Below are 16,364 nucleotides of genomic sequence, written 5' to 3' on the forward strand. Positions count from 1 at the left end.
CCCGCCCCCGCCCCCACCCCCACCAGCAGCAGCTGGTTCTCTTCTCAGCAACTCTACCTCCTTACCTCTCTTTGACCTCCTTTAATCTCCACAGCCTGGCCCTTGACTTCACGGACTCGGCTTACCTTTCTTCACCTGAAATGTCCTGCCCTTTCTTGGGGTCTGCTTTTACCCACGCCTCTCTGGCCCCATCCCTTCTGCGGGCAAGCCCCAGCATTCCTCCACGGCTCGGCCTGGTCAGCTTGAATCTCATTTTGTTGGCTTGCCCTGGGCAAGGAGGGAGTGTGTGGTGCAAAGTGGGGCCAGGACTACCCCCGGACAAGACCCCTGCCTTGCCCCCTCCGCCCCTCCCGAGCCCTGGTTGCGGCGCTTCCTGGGCGGATGGTTTGGACTTGCTGCGGCAGCTGCGGTTGTGCTGTGTCATGCAAGAAGGAGGCGGCGGCGGCGGCGGCCGGAGCTGGAGGGGGAGGAGGGGAGGAACCTGATCCTCGGTAGCAAAGGGCTGGAGGCAAACACCGAGCTCCCCCTGAACCGCCCGGGAGCGGGGAGGGCTCTGCTACCCCGAGGGGCCCTCCCTGAGGGGCAGAGGGTAAGTTGGGCGGCGCAGGTGGTCGCCTTGGGAAGGGAGCGCGCAGGGGGGGTTAGGTGGGATGGCGGTAGCACTAGGAGCCATCGGGCCCCAAGGAGTCAAATGCCCAGCTAACAGAGACCCAGGCCATAGAAAAGATGGCCAGCCAGTAGCAGTAAGAGTAATTATTTGACTAATGCCCGACAGTCGCCCCAGGTCACACGGTGGGTGGAGTTGTAGATCCCGAACTCAGGACTCAGCTAGAGGCAATGATTCAGGGTTGCAGGAACTTCATCCCAGCAGCCCTGGCGCTGCAGGACACCCTTGAATAGCAAAAGGCCAACATACCCCAGGTTCCTCTAGCCTTTCTGGACTTTCTGGGTTGTCTTCTTCAAATCTAGGGGAAAGGGTGGGAAAATGGTCCAGCCTCACTGAACACACGGGGGACACGCTCTTGGCCAGAGCCTTGGACAAGCAGCCTCTGGTGCAATTAAACAATCAATAGGAAAAAGCTTCATTCCGTCCCTCCCCCTCCCCCAACCCCAAGCACCTTCGACCAAGGTAATTCATAGGGCTTAAAGGAGAAAGAAAATGTGGTATATTTTGCTTTGACCAAGCCATCAGTCAGCCTGCCACTACACAAACGGCCACCTGTTCCAGGGTTCACCCTCCCTTCAGAGGGATGCTTCTGAGAGACAAAACAATACTGCCCCATGTTCCAAGAGGAGACCACCTTAAACTCCCGACAATTTCAGCTCTATTGCCCTTTTCCCCCTGGGGAATCGGAAACCTAGACTTGAGAGCAGTGAACTGTAGAGACAGGGTGGGCACCTAGGAACGTTTCTCTTTTCACCTGCCTACAATTTTCAGGACAGTTATTATTATTTCATCATCATTATTAATTATCGTTATTATTCCTTTCCATGTCCCTCCTGGAAGTCTCCAGAAGCACTTTCTGCAACATTTTCATGTCAGCCATCCATTTCGAAGAAAGGGGTTGAGGGGATTAACGGAAAGGCTAAGGACTGTCTCAAAAGCTCATCCGGTTGCTAGGGAACTCAGGCTCGCCCCACTCGCTAATCACCAGTGTGGTACAGGAAAATCAAACTGCTCAGGGTGTTATTAAAATGAATGGCATTTGGTTAAAGGCTTCTTTGCTTATGTTGTAGCATCCTGGTCTATTATCGATTGCCTCACACCCACATATCTTGTTTTCCTAATTTGATTTCTGTATTTGCGTCACTGCCAGGGACACTCAGACTAGACCAGTCAGGTTCACTTCCTGTTTCTCAGAACTGGTTTATATTTGGTCTCGCTGCACTAGCTGGTAAGACATTATCACGCTGATCCTCTTGGAAAAGAATTTCTGCTTTCCGTTGAAAACAAATTATCCCAATTAAATGCTAATTCTCATGGAAAACGTCATCGTAGGAGGCTTAAGGCCCTGCCAGGCTACTTTATTAGTGATTTGAGAAAGCCATTCTTGACATGTAAAGCAAAGAAAAATCCATTCCCCACTCCTCACCCCCCCCCCCAAAAAATCTTCATTCCTCAGCTTTGGAACTAAAGCTCAAGAAGAGAAAATATTTAAGTGTGATATTTCCAAAATGAAGCATTAAAAAGTACACATTGAAGCTGAAGGAATCATTTCAACTAAATAAGGCATAGAATTGAATGCAGTCCAGGCCCAGGAAGGACAAACAAGTATGGGTTGGCACTGTGGCCCCAAGAGTACGAAATGTGACTGCAGGGCGGCTTTACATACCGGAAACCCTGTCACCTTGTGAACTAAATGTCTCTCTCACTGATTCCCCTATGTCCCGGATAAGGCAACCTTTGCTTTTTATATTTTTGCTTCCAGTTCCTTCCTCTTTATAATAAGACTATCGCCAAGGCAATAGCAGAGAGATAAGACTGTAAATAGGTGGGTTCTGATGGAGATAATTTGTTGGATGAAAAATAGAGCACACGCGGCTTTGAAGAAAGATGGGTCTCCACGTCTGTGTACTGGATGGGCCTAGGCAGCCATTGTGGGTCTTTGCATGCTGGTGGCGGTTTTATGGAAGCTTACTAAAAGATCTTGATGCTTCCTTGCATTTAATTCCAATTTCTAGCTGTTAGATTTTTTTTTCTGCATCCACCCGTTAGCTCCTAGCTGTAGAGATTGGGGTGAGTTCATGGGAAAGGTGACTTGGTGGTGGTGCAGGGAGTTTTGATGTGACTTGCCACATGCAGAAGATTTCCTGGTTTCCTTCTACGTTTCGTCTCTCTTTGTCTTGTCGTGGTAGAGAAGCAACAGGCCAAAAAGTACAACTGTTTGTGAGACGAGGCATAGGCCTTCCAGTTATTCCAGATGCGGTCAACCCAAATGCCTCAATGAGCCAGGGGTGGAATGATGGAGGAAGGGCTATCCAAAACCAGTTATCAGTTGGATTCTGATGGAGCCAAACATCTGTATTTTAATTAGCAACAGATACCTGAACATACCCTGTTGTAATTTCGAATCCCTCAGACTCAAGATATTAAAAAAAAAAAAATAGTGTGAAGAAATGTGAGATTTGTGCTGGAAAGAGAAGTCCTGACTTTGAAACCCAACTCTGCTGCTCAATCCATTATTGAGTGCTTGCTGTGGCCCTAGAAATACAAAGCTAAGCACAGTCCGTGGCCTACAGGATCCTATGGTACAAAGAGGAGACAAAGGAAGACACAGTTGGTCACGTAATAGTGAGATGCTGTCTACAGGAAAGCTCACAGGAGGGTGCTGAGCTACAGGAGTGGTGAGGAAAATAAAGGCAGGCCAATTCCAGACCAAAAGGCACACCCAAAGAGCTGAGCCAAGAGGATGGTGCCCCCCCCCCCAAGTAGAAGATGCTTCACAAATGCTTACACTGCCAGAGTGCATGGCAGAAGTCCTGAAAAATGATGGGGCTTCCTGTAGCGTGAGAGGCTTGATCTTCTAAGAAGTTTGGACTTACTCTAAGGCCAATGGAAAACTGTTGATTATTTTTCAATATTTATTTATTTAATGTGTCTTTGCATGCATACCACATGCATTAGGAGCCATAGGAGGTCAGGAGAGGATGTCAGATATCCATGGAACTGGAGTAACAGGCAGTTGTGAGCCACCATGTGGGTACTGGGAACCGAACCTGGGTCTTCTGCAAGAGCAGTAAGTGCTCTTAACTGCTGAACCCTCTCCTCGACCTATCAAATTGCTTAATGGCCACTTTTAAAAGATCACTGCTGTTTGGAGATTTGTTAGTGATGCTGTAAGCCAGGAGATTAATTGGAAGGAAGTTCAGCATCCTAAGGAAAAAAAGGAGGGCAGGGACAGGAACTCTTAAACTAAGACAGCAAGAAGGGGACTCTAGAAAAAGAAAGGGTTCAATACCAAGACAAGCGAGTATGGTTATTGATTTTATCCACATGGTTGAGACATAGTGGGAGAACTATGGCTTAGGTAAACAGGATGATAGCAGTATCAGTCACCAAGGCTTCCAGGGGCCTTGGGAAGGAAAGCAGGTCACAGCAAGAAGGAATTAGTTTAATGTTAAGCCTACTGAGTTTGAAGTATCCATAGGATATCAGAGTGAGCTGTGTACTACTTGCCAGAGGTAGCCAAAACTCTAGAGGCATCTGTGTCAGAGTCATTAGAATAATTGGGAGTTCATGGTTACAAATGAAATCCCCAAACGAGAAGGGGGCCTGGCTTCAGCACCATGGAAATGCCACTTAAAAAGGTGAGGAACGGAGGGTGCTAGGGAGCTAACTGGAGAGGTGGAAGGAGAAGGCACAAGAAGCTTCAGATGCTTTGTGAGGACAGAAAATAGCATTAAACACCGGAGAGTTTAAGATAAATGGAGGCTGAAAAGCCATCGGATTTAGCAACAAAGGTCATCTGTCTATTTGGCCAAAAGTACATTGGTAAAGGGGACAGAGGAACTAGACTGTGATGGACTGAGGGGCATGTGAGAACAGAGGAAGGAGGGGGAGGAAGCTCTCGGGTAGGAAGGACTCAAGGGCACGTCAAGAACAAACAAAGGTACTAGGAAGAGAGTGAATTCATGGTCTGTAAAGCTATGGGTGTACTGTGGAAAAGGAGAAACGGACATGAGAGAACTCTGGGTGCTCCTGGGCATCTTCCGGTCGACGAGCATCACAGTCCGCCAGTTCCCTGAGCTGAAAGCATGTGTAGACCTTCTTGGTTCTTCTGTTTCTCCAATTTGCACGTCCAATTTACGAGGACTTCAACTCTGCCTCTAAAACATTTCCCAAACTTAATCTTCCTACCTCCTTTCCTACCTCCTTTGCTATCTTAGCCCAAATCAGCATCCTCTCTCTATTCTCATAATATGGCCTTTAAAAAAAAAAAAGAAGGAAGGAAAAAAGTTAAAGACAAGAGTCTCACTAACTATGTAGCCTGAGCTGGCCTCAAAGTTGTTATCCTCCTGCCTCAGACTCTTGAGTGTTGTGATTACAAGTGTGTGCCACCCTTCCAGGCTGTAATGAGTGATTGTTCTTGTTCTCTCCAGCACAGTTAGACCCCTGATTCAAGCCAGGTGTCATAAGATACAAACCATAGCTTACCATGTGGCTTCTCCTCTTAGAATCCTTCCATGTCGTCTGCTTGTACTTGGAATGCAGGCTAGACTTCTTCCCTGGCCTTCCATGCCTTGTGTGGAGACCAGCTCTCCGGCTTGTTCTCCAGTTATTCTCGGGTTCCAGCCTCACCATGCCTCAAGTTTTTCTTAGAATATCACCTCCTCCAAGAGCCCTTTCTCCACCTGAAGTGTCCTTTCCTATCCCCTTTCTAACCTCCCTGGGCATCTTTTCACAGTAACATCATTTAATTACCAAAGCCACACTACCGTTCCCTTTATTGCATATAGTTGAGGGCTTCTAAAATGTAAATCCAGTGAAGATTCTTGCACATAGTTGGAGCTTAACACTGACCATTGGGTGTTTTAGGAAAGAAGGGAGTGATCTAATTGGTAGAAATTAGAGACATGAAGAACCACCTTCTAGAAGCAGGTATAGCGGCACAAACCTGTTACTCTGTTACTATACTACATATAGTTACTATATATATATATATATATATATATATATATATATTACAATATTATACCTGTTACTATACTATATATAGTTACTATATATTATAAATTATATATATATATATGTTACTATACTATACCTGTTACCGTTTCTGATACTACAGTTCAGAAAGTTGAAGCAGGAGGATTGTGAGTTCAAGGCCAATCTGGGCTATATAGCGAGACTCTTGTCTCAAAAAGTGGGGGGGGGATTGGCATCTAGTGTGTTGAAAAAAGACAGAATGGCGGTTGATGATGGAGCACTAGGCTTTTAGGGTTTCAGAAGAAGAAGAGTTCCTAGCTGTGTTACCCAGGTCATTGGCATTCTCTGAAGCTCACTCTATAGTTAATAAATATTCTGTGTTTCATTGGGCTTTTAGGGAAATGAAAAGAGATGGTTTAGGTAGAGGATGAAGTGATCTTGTCAAGTTGTTTCAGGCAGTCAGGGATTCTGGGGGTCAATTCATAACCTCCAAATGTGAGGTCCCCTGTCATATAACTCTTGGTACTTATTATTAGAGTAAAAATTTGAGAGGCCTTTGAGACAGCTCAATGATTAAAGTCCTTTGCTTCCAAACCTTATGACCTGAGTTTGATCCCTGGTACCCACACAGCAGGAGAGAACCAACTAACTCTTCTAAGTCGTCCCCTGACCTCCATCCACATGCCATAGGAAAAGCATGGTCCCCTCCCCATGAACATACAGATTAAACCTAGCAAAAGCATGACAAGATTGTGACTTAAAAAATAGTCTACAGCAGTACAGCCCTGAGCACTCCCAGCTTTTGAATGGTAATAAAAACACTAGGATTTCTGACTGAAGCTAGAAGTTAGAATTATTTCAGATGAAATCAACAACCAACCCAAAATTCTGAAAAGTTGGGCAAAGTACATAACACACAGATTGAAGCCAAAGAAATACAAAAGAGAGTTAAAATGTGTTAAAAATACTTACTTGCTTTCTCAACACAGAAGCATGCCCATTGCAAAGGCAATGAGATCAATTTTCAAGTATCTGGTTGTCTAGGCAGATAGGAGAAGCAGACCTGTTCTTAGTTAGTGGATGAGGAAGTTGCTGTGACCTCCGTAGAGGGCATCCTGGCAGTGTTGATCACTTTCCAAACATGCAAAGCCTTTTGACCTCACAAGCCTACTTTTAGGTCTCTACCCAATAGACAGATTCACACATGGACTGGAGGATGACTCTTCCAGGACCTTCACCAAAGCATTATTTCTAGTCATTAAAGACTGAAAAGCCACCAACTAGAGAAGTGGGTAAATAGAGAACAGTGTGCAGACAGAAGGAAAGATAGACAGCTGTGGGACACTTCCAGACACATCAATAGGAACCAAGCTTTACCATGCAGCACTACATACTTTGTGAAGAACAACACGTATATTTTGCTGCCTTTTTTTCCCCCTGTGAAGTGAGATCTACATTTTTCCAGTCTGGAACACATTATCAAGGGGAAGATGAAGGTAAACAGGCCAAGAACATATGTGGAGAGACTATTCTGAAGGGTATCTCAGAGATGGGTGAGGAAATACGGCTGCCAAGCGAAGAGGGTGGCATAAATGGGGCCAGAAATACCCAAAGCCCCCAGAGCTATGTTACATAAGTTAGTGATAGACAGGATACGGAGAGTCACACAAAAGGAGACACTGCCATTGTCACAGTGGACTTGAGAATTCTTCCAAGATCAGCTGTGTGGGCAGAGGCATCACTGGCTGAAATGAGGACTCTTACCACAGCCACAAGGTTGAGATGACTAGAAGTTAGAAGATGCCCCAGTGAAGATGTCTACTATAGACCTGGAGATGGGAGTCTGCAGTTCAGAAGTGCTACAGGAACTGGATTTATGAATTTAGGAAATCGCCGAGGGTGGGCAAAAGCAAGATAAAACAAAAATGCATTTAATGGAGAGATTGAATAAAAAAGGAAATTGACAATGGGGACAATCAGAACCCAGAGAAGTAGAACAAAGAGGCCGTAGGGCCAAAGGTACCAAAAGGAGACTGTGTCATGGATTAACTCTCAGGACCTCCAAAGGTCAAGAAAGGTTAGCATAGATCAGTAGTCTTCCTCCTGATCCCTAAGGTCTTCAAGAAGTTAGGATTTTTATACATTTTTGTATGCCGAGTACCTTACATATGATAAACAGCTAGTAAACTTCTGTTAAGTGGGAGAAAGACAGGGTTACCCAGACAGACAGACACAGACTGTCAAATTTATGTTTGGATCTCAGAAGATAAATCAGACAGAGGATGGAGCTCAGGAGTAGAATTTACCTACCATGTAGAAAGCCCTGACTTTGCCTCTCAGCACCACAAAATAAATTAGTAAGTAAATAGACAAGATTCAGTTGAGGTTCACCACAAGGAATTGTAGGGAACAGATAATCCTGTGCACTTCGTTTTACTTGCGACCTAACGGGCAGATTAATTACTTGTGGGACCATACATACGCCTTTATATTAAGTGTCCTCTCAGACCACTGATAAGTCACTCCTGTGTCCAGGGCACCTAAGTCGCTTTTGTATTTCTTTAGGTCCTAGACAATAAAAAGAACAGTTTGTTTTATTCCATCCATAATCAGTGGATCTAATTTGGCAAATCCTTTATGGGGTCGCTACAGTTCCAGAAAGCACTGTCGGTGCTCTAAGATGCACAGCATCGGTTTCCTATCAAAGAGAAAGAGGACCCTAGGCAGGAAGACTGTCATCCTCCTAGACATACCACAGGCATCTCAGTCTGCCACCATTTCATGTGCCTGCTACCAGAAAAGACTGTAGAGAAATCAACAGAGAAGAGGGGCAGCTTCACTCTGAAAATGTGGGACTTGTTGACGGAAGAGCGTTCTTGGCACAGGGGTGTACTCAGTTGGAAGAGTATTTGTTTAGCTTGCACGAAGCACTGGGTTCAAACCTTAACATCACACAAAACCAGAAAAAACGAGCAGAGCACCTACTGTAATACCAGCTCTTGAGATACGGAGACAGAACAGTCAGATGTTCAGGGAGCTCTCGGTCAGCTGAGGCTATGTGAGAAGCTGTCTGGGGGGAGGAGAGAGAGAGGGGGGGGGGTGTTCCTCTTTCTTCTCAATGCCAAGCCTAAAAACCTGATTTTGAATCACTGCCTACACTGGCACTTTACAGCCACCTATAACTTCATCACCAGGGTATCTGGCACCCTCTTCTAGCCTATGAGAGCACCTGTACACATTAATAAAAATGAAATAAATCTTTAAAAAAGACGAAACTTTAGAAACTAAAATAATAGAAGTAACTTCGATGTTAAAAGGCTTGTGACATCCTAACGTTGTTGTGATGGGTGATTAGCAAACTTTCTCTACAAAGGATGAGATAGAAAATATTTCAGGCTTCTCTTTCTCCGTTCCAAATACTTAATGCTGTCATTGCAGTGAGAAAGCAGCCGTCACAGACGCATGACTGAAGCTGAGTGCGGCGTGCACGCCTGCAGTCCCGGCACTCGCCATTCCGGAGGTGAGTAAGGCAGAACGTCTCAAGATCAGGACCGACCTAGGTCACATGTCAGGATGGCCAAAGAAGAAAGACTGAAGAGAGGAGCGAGGGAGGGAGGGAGGGAGGGAGGGAGGGGCTGTTGAATAAGCATGGCGATGTTTCAGTGAAGCTATTTATGGGTGACAAAATTTGGATTTCATACAGTTCTCCCATGTCATGAGGTTCCAGTCCTCTTTTAATATTTTTCCAACCATTTTTTTTAAAAATATGAAAACAATTCTCCATTTATGGGCCACACAGAAACAGGGTGTGGGCTGCATATGGGCGGCATGGGGAGTAGTTTTGCAACCTCTGGTTTAGATAAGTGTGAACATCTTGTTATGAAAAAGCTGTCCAGATTTGGGCCTCCAAAAACAACAGTTTGCTTCATTTCTATATCTCTTAACCTTCATTTTTCACTTCTCAAGTTTGCATGGACATACATACGCGTTGAGCTGTTGATCTGCATCTGAGTTTCTCGGGAACAGAAATGTCCCCCAGGAGCGGTAGTCTTTGCATGCTCCCGTCTTCCGCATAGTGTGCACGTCAGTGACTGTTGGGGCATTTGAGCCAGCAGTGGACCCATGTGTGATCATGGTCCCATGATACTATGATGGGGTTGAAAACTTCTTGTTGGCACTCGGGAGGCAGAGACAGGCGGATCTTTGTGAGTTTGAGGCCAGCCTGGTCTATAAGAGCTAGTTCTAGGACAGGTTCCAAAACCACAGAGAAACCCTGTCTCGAAAAACCAAAAAAAAAGAAAGAAAGAAAACTTCTTGTTGCTTAGTGATAGCACAACTTTCAGAACGCTGGAGCAGGAGGCATGATCGACATGGGTAGGGTGATGCTGGTGCCAGTAAGTCCTACACGCCTGGTCACATAAAAGTACAGCTGCACAATGCAAAACACTTGATGGTTACTATAAAGGACCATGTTAAGAGCATATTCCTACCAATAAATATGATTACTTTAAGATACTATGTCATTTATTCCAGAGTCAATCTCATATCTTTTTTTATGCTTGATTTAATATCACTTTTCATTTATCGTGGCCCTGTGAACAATAAAAAATTTTGTAATTATAGTGTTTTTTTTTTTTTTTACTCAGGGCGGGGGCATCACACAGCTCCTAAATAAATACACATGGAGGTTTATTCTTTCTTATAAATGCCCAGCCTTAGCTTGGCTAATTTCTAGCTAGCCTTTCTTAAATTATCCTTTCTATCTTTTGCCTCTGGGCTTTTACCTTTCTCTGTTTCTATGTATTTTTTTTTCCTTCTTATTCTATGTCCGGTTATGTAGCTATATCACTGGACCCTGGAGCCCTCTTTCTCTCTCTCCTAGATCTGGTGGCTTGATCTCCTTTTTCAGATTTCTCAGCCCCGCCTATCCTTTCTCTTGCCTTGCTATTGGCCGTTCATCTCTTTATTAGGCCAATCAGATGTTTTAGATAGGCAGGGTAGCACAGCTTTACAGTTAAACAAATACAGCATGATAGAATGCAACACATCTTTGCACCATTAAACAAACGTTCCACAGCATAAATGAATGTAACACAAATCTCAAAATAATATTCCACAATATATGTGTGTTATATATGTGTATATATAAGGCATAATATAATATACATGTGTATATGTGTGTATGTTATGCCTATTATATATATATATACATACCTAACACACACACACACACATATATATATATCATGTAGCCCAATAAACAGTAGTTTATACAATATAGGTGTTTGTGATTGCTTTCTGTTTAACAAATAAGCAAACCACTCAAGGACATTTCTTGGATTGCGTCTCCATCATTAAATGACTCTTGATTGTATTTTATGTGATAAAGAATTATTCCTAATTAACTTTATAAATACATAAAGCCAAGATTAAAAACAACAGCTCTAATCAGTCTTGTGTGTGTGTGTGTATGTGTGTGTGTGTGTGTGTGGCTTAGTTACTTTTCTATTGCTATGATGAGACACCATGACCGAGACAACTTATAGAAGAAATAGTTTATTGGGGCTTACAATTTCAGACAATCCAAAACCATCATGTCTGAGAGCGTGGCATCAGGCAGGCAGGCATGGCACTAGAGCAGTAGCTGAGATGTTACATCTTGCAGCAGGCAGAGAAACACCACTGGGAATGGCTCAGGTCTTTTGAAACCTTAAGGTCTGCCCCCAGTGACACACATCCTCCAACAAGACCACAAGTGTTGATTCTTCCAAAACAGTTCTACCAACTGGGAACCGAGTATTCAAATATATGAGCCATTCTCATCCAAACCACCACAGAGTGTTTGTGAGTGTGTGCAGATGTGTGAGGCTGTTCCCGAATGCATCTGTAGGGATGTACATATGATTGCACATGCTTGTAGAGGCCAGAGGTCAACCTCAGGGGTGGTTGCTCCTCAGGGGCCATCTAACATGATTATTTTTGGTTTTGTTGTTACATTTCCAGCTTGGTTTTTTGTTTGTTTGTTTTTAAGACAGGGTTTCCCAGTAGCTTTGGAGCCCTCCTCAAACTTCCTCTGTAGACCAGGCTGACCTTGAACTCACAGAGATCCTCCTGCCTCTGCCTCCTGAGTGCTGGGATTAAAGATGTGCACCACCACCTCCCAGCAGGTTGTGGTTTATTTTGAGACCAGGTCTCTCACTGGTACCTTGGGCTCACCAGCCAGCTCTACAGATCCGTCTTTCTCCCCTTCCCAGTGATGGGGTAACAAACTTGCATCACTCCACACAGATCTGTGTATGGGTGTTAGGAATCACACTCAGATCCTCATACTTGTATGCCAGACATTCTACCAACTAAACTGTGTCCCCAGCTCCCACTAATCATATTGTATGGTCATTGGGGTTTTTGTTTGTTTGTTTTTTGAGATAAGAGACTCACTGTGTCACTCTGGCTGCCTGAAATTCATTATGTGGACCAGGCTGACCTAGCACTCATAGAGATCTGTTTGTCCCTGTCTCTCAAGCATTGAGATTAAGGGCATGCAGCACCACACCTGGCTCACTAATCATAATTTTTGATCATCATAATTCATCAGATGTTGGTAGTCTGCTTTACATGATGCTAAGCTGGGTATGATGGAGACAAAAGAGGACAGAACATTGATAGGTAGAGAAGTAGCTACTTAGAAAATCTAGTGGCCGAAAAAAAAAAATTCAGTGAGAATTGCCTGAGTTTGTGGCTGTATAAATGCATAAAGTGTGTCTTTAGGAGCAACTGACGGCAGCCAGGGGAGGGGCAAGGTTGAGGTGTGAGCTCTTTTGCATCCCAGCTGTACGGCCTTGGGCTGATTATATAAACCGTGCGAATTTCAGTTTTCCTCATTTCAGACTGGGGATATAACAAGAACTACCTACGAAAGAGGTTGGGGATCAAATAAGTTAGTCTGCATAAATCTGCTACTCCCTGGGACGCAGTGAGCAACTGATAAATTGCAGCCCTTATTGCAGAGGAGCAGCGTGTACAGCTTTTTCACAAGAAGCACAAACAGGCAGGGCAGACTAAACTGGGAGCCACAGAGTCACAGACACATCTAGAAACCCACAAACCTGATAAGGAGCGTTTGGGAGAGCATAAAAGCAGAAGTGATAGTGTCACAGGAGCATACAGTAAGGCAGCTGGCCAGCTGTTGTCCCTAGCAACAGCTGCTGGGTTGCCTCTGAAGCTCCACCTACCTACAGGCCTAGCTCCCCAGCGTCCACACTCCAGGCACTTAAATGTCAATTGTAACTGGGTAAAAAAAAACCCGTGCTGTTTCCTTCCAGCCAGGGCATCTGAAGCCCAGACACCTAAATGTTCCCCCTGTTATGCCCCCACTAATTCTGGACTTCTACCCTAAGCTCTGCCCCTTCGTCCTCTGGTCACTGGGTGTTGAATGCCAGTGTTCCCCTGATGCTATGCTTCCCTGAGCTCTAGCCTGTTCCACCATGGCTCAGATGCCTTGTTGGCCTTCCGTAGGCATCTGTATCCTACTGCTCGTACCCTACTGTGATCTCCCCTGGGACCCATCCCAGGTGTCACACCCTCCCAGGCAACCCACTAGAATAAGGCTGATCTGCTTCTTAGTAACAGCTTCCTGAGTTTTACCTTGATGAGGGACAACAGGACTTTCCCAGCCTGGCTTTCCTATTCCAGGCCTCTGTATTTGCAACCCATGCCATATGGAGGGAGTACCCCCATGCCAGGGTTGGTTCCTGTCCTTTCTCCACTGGCTGTGTATTATCAACAATTTCTAGCATGACTCGTGAGCGTTTGGTAGCAACATCAATAACGTTTTCCCAATACAGATGACCCAATTAGTGGCACAGGGGCACAACATCGGGGTAATAGCAAACTTCAATTTATTTAGAATCAACTGACAATATCATTCTGCTGAAAAGCAGGCATTAAATAAAGTTGGCACAACTTGGGTTTAAACTAATTCCTTATTGAAGAGGTGCTATTCTATGCTTAATTCTAACCAGACAAGACAAATGTGTTGGTGAAGCAGAAGTGACAAACTGCTACTGCTGCACTCTTGAAATGGAAATAACCAGAGAAGGCAGCTCTGCCCTCACGCAACTGGCCGGGACAAGATTAAGAGAGCATGTGCAGGAGAACCTCTGGCCGGCCAAGAACTAGGAAAGAACGTTCTAGAGGAGCAAAATGTCTGCAGAAGTACATTTCCATACAATTAATAATTTCAGGTTAATGAAAATGGAATCGTTTAAAGAAAAAAAGATCAGGGTCGTTGCTTGTTCAAGTAGCAGTCCTGATCAGCTCCTAGTTTTAAAGGGTGTGTGCGAAAGGCAGGGAAGGGTATAAGTGACAAGTCTGCTTTGTGTGAAACAGCCTACATCCTACAACCTCAGATGGGTGTGAGGGACACAGCTCAGTCGGCAGGGTGTTTGCCTAGCCAGCACGAAACCCGGGTTCACACCGAATCTGGTGATGCATGTCTGTCACCCCAGCTCTCTGCGGGGTGCAGATAGGGAGGATCAGATGTTTAAGACCAGACTGAGATACATGTGACCCTGTAAAGGAAGAACCTCCAAATAATCCCAATCCGCTCAGTCGATGCCTGAAACCGTGGAGATTCAGAAACCTTGTGTCTACTGTGGTTCTTTCCTATGCATGTCTATGATAAGTTTAACTTATAAATTAGGGACATTAGCTGACATAGCAATATATTAGACAAGATTTTATTTAAAACATATGCATTGCCTATTTTCGGACTGTTCTATTTGACATTTTTGGGCTAACAGTTGGAAACACAACTGAGATCACAGGGGAAAATCAGATGAATGGAGCCAGTGTATAAATGGGCCATCTCCAAATGCAGGGCTTGGACCTGTGAGAACAATGATGTGCAAGAGAAGGTCCACAGGCAGCTGGAGTCTGGGGAAAGGATTGAGGACAATGAACGGCTTTCTTGTTCGCACGCTGGAGTCAGACCCAGTGGCTCATGCACGCTAGCGAGAGTTCTGACCCCGAGCGGCGTGCGTCCTCTGGCCGTTCAGTGTTGTTTACGTTCACAGGAAAGGACGAATGGCGGAGGAGCCCTGCTGCTGAATGGGGCAGACTGGCGTCATTGAGTGAAAACTGGCTCATTCAGCTCTAGCTCTTTCTAGATCCTTTCCCTGATACATTCTCTTTCGCAAGCTCATCCCCCAACTCTTTCTTCCTCTACCCAGGGTCTTGTGCTATGAAGCTGAGGCTGACGGTGAACGTGTGTTTCCATGGCAGCACCCCCAGTTGTTAGGATTGTAGGAGTGAACCCTGTAGCTAGACATTTGGCTCCACATTTGGGTTGGTCAGGTTCTCAGGTTGGAGTTTTGAGCCTCAAACTCAAAGCAGTCCTTCCGCCAGCCTGCCACTTGGTACTGGGGATTAGACTCGGACTCTTATTCATGGTAATTGTGTTCTCTGCCACTGACCTATTTATGTCCCAGGCCGCTTTAAAAATGTGTGTGTGTGTGTGTGTGTGTGTGTGTGTGTGTGTGTGTGATCATGTGTGCATGGGCACATGTGTTTGTATGGAGGACAGATGTCAGCCTTGAGTGGCATCCACCTTACTTTTGAGACCTTGTCTCTTTGTCACCTAGGGTTCAGCTATTAGGTGAGGTTGGCTGGCCAGCAAGTAGTACCAGCGACCCACCTGTCTCTACGTCCCCAGTTCTGGAATTACAAGCATATATCTGGCTTTTTAAAGATTTGATTTTGGGGATCAAATCTAGCTCTTCATGCTAGTTGTCAAGCACCTTACCAAGTGAACCAGCTCCCAGCCCCCTACGTTCCTAAATGCGGATTATAGTTTGACTAGGGGTGCTTCATGCGGAAGTCTTTTCTAGAGAAGCTAATATTGTTAATTGCCTTGCACCCTCCTGCAGACTGGCTGTAGAAGAGAGGAGGTTTGAAGTCTTACTTACCATCTAAGTCTGTCAGGATCAAAAGCTCCAGGCATCTAAGGGGCCCACTTTGTGTCCTGAAAGCGGTAGCTCTACCAGCGGCCCTCAGAATGTCAGAAAGAATCCAACAGGAGTTTGGAGTCCACTTTGGGAAGTAAGTCATCCTGTGAAGGATGAAGAGGCAATCAGATGAGCACTCCTGAGCCATTTTAAAAAGGAGCAAGTGGTAGAGAAATGACTGAAGCCCGAAAGCAGACTCCAGTCCAAAGTTTCCTGTGGTGATGAGATTTTGTTTGTGCTGTAACAAATAAAGCTTGCCTGAAGATCAGAGTGCTGGGCTAGCCACACTAGTTAGTCATGGAGGCCAGGCAGTAGTGGCTCACACCTTTAATCCCAGCACTCCGGGGTTAGAGGCAGATGGATCTCTGTGAGTTCAAGGCCACCCTGGGCTACATTGATTTTGAATCAATCTAAAAGAGAAACAGAGCTCACAGCTTTGATCCCAGCACTTGGGATCACACGCCTTTAATCCCCACAGTAAGGAGGTGAAGACGGGAAGGGATGTGGCTGGGCAGAGAGAGGAATAGAAGGCAGGAGGAGACAGGAGCTCAGGATTCAGTCTGAGGTTTTGTAGAGATGGTGTTCAGTTTGAGGACTCTGTCTTGTAGAGACAGGATACCCCATTCAGGCTGAGGATTTTGTAGAGATAAGAACTAGTGGCTGGTGATCCTACTGCACATGCTGGCTTTGTGGGTGCCTAGGCAGTTTGGATG

The 16,364-nt window shown here is 45.2% G+C and overlaps 1 protein-coding gene across 4 annotated transcripts in view; it reads left to right on the top strand.

Annotated features, from left to right (window-relative positions):
- The first annotated feature begins 49 nt into the window (after positions 1 to 49).
- LOC106144314 overlaps positions 50 to 16,364 on the top strand; it is a 168,156-nt gene continuing 151,841 nt past the window's right edge. For all 4 annotated transcript variants that reach the window (XR_003378558.1, XR_001229379.2, XR_003378559.1 and 1 more), the window contains exons 1-2: positions 50 to 589; positions 9,086 to 9,167. The gene's annotated coding sequence lies outside the window, so the exon portion shown is untranslated. The remainder of the gene's footprint in view (positions 590 to 9,085; positions 9,168 to 16,364) is intronic.

Source organism: Microtus ochrogaster, unplaced genomic scaffold (assembly GCF_000317375.1).
Source record: "Microtus ochrogaster isolate Prairie Vole_2 unplaced genomic scaffold, MicOch1.0 UNK4, whole genome shotgun sequence".
Taxonomy (NCBI): domain Eukaryota; kingdom Metazoa; phylum Chordata; class Mammalia; order Rodentia; family Cricetidae; genus Microtus; species Microtus ochrogaster.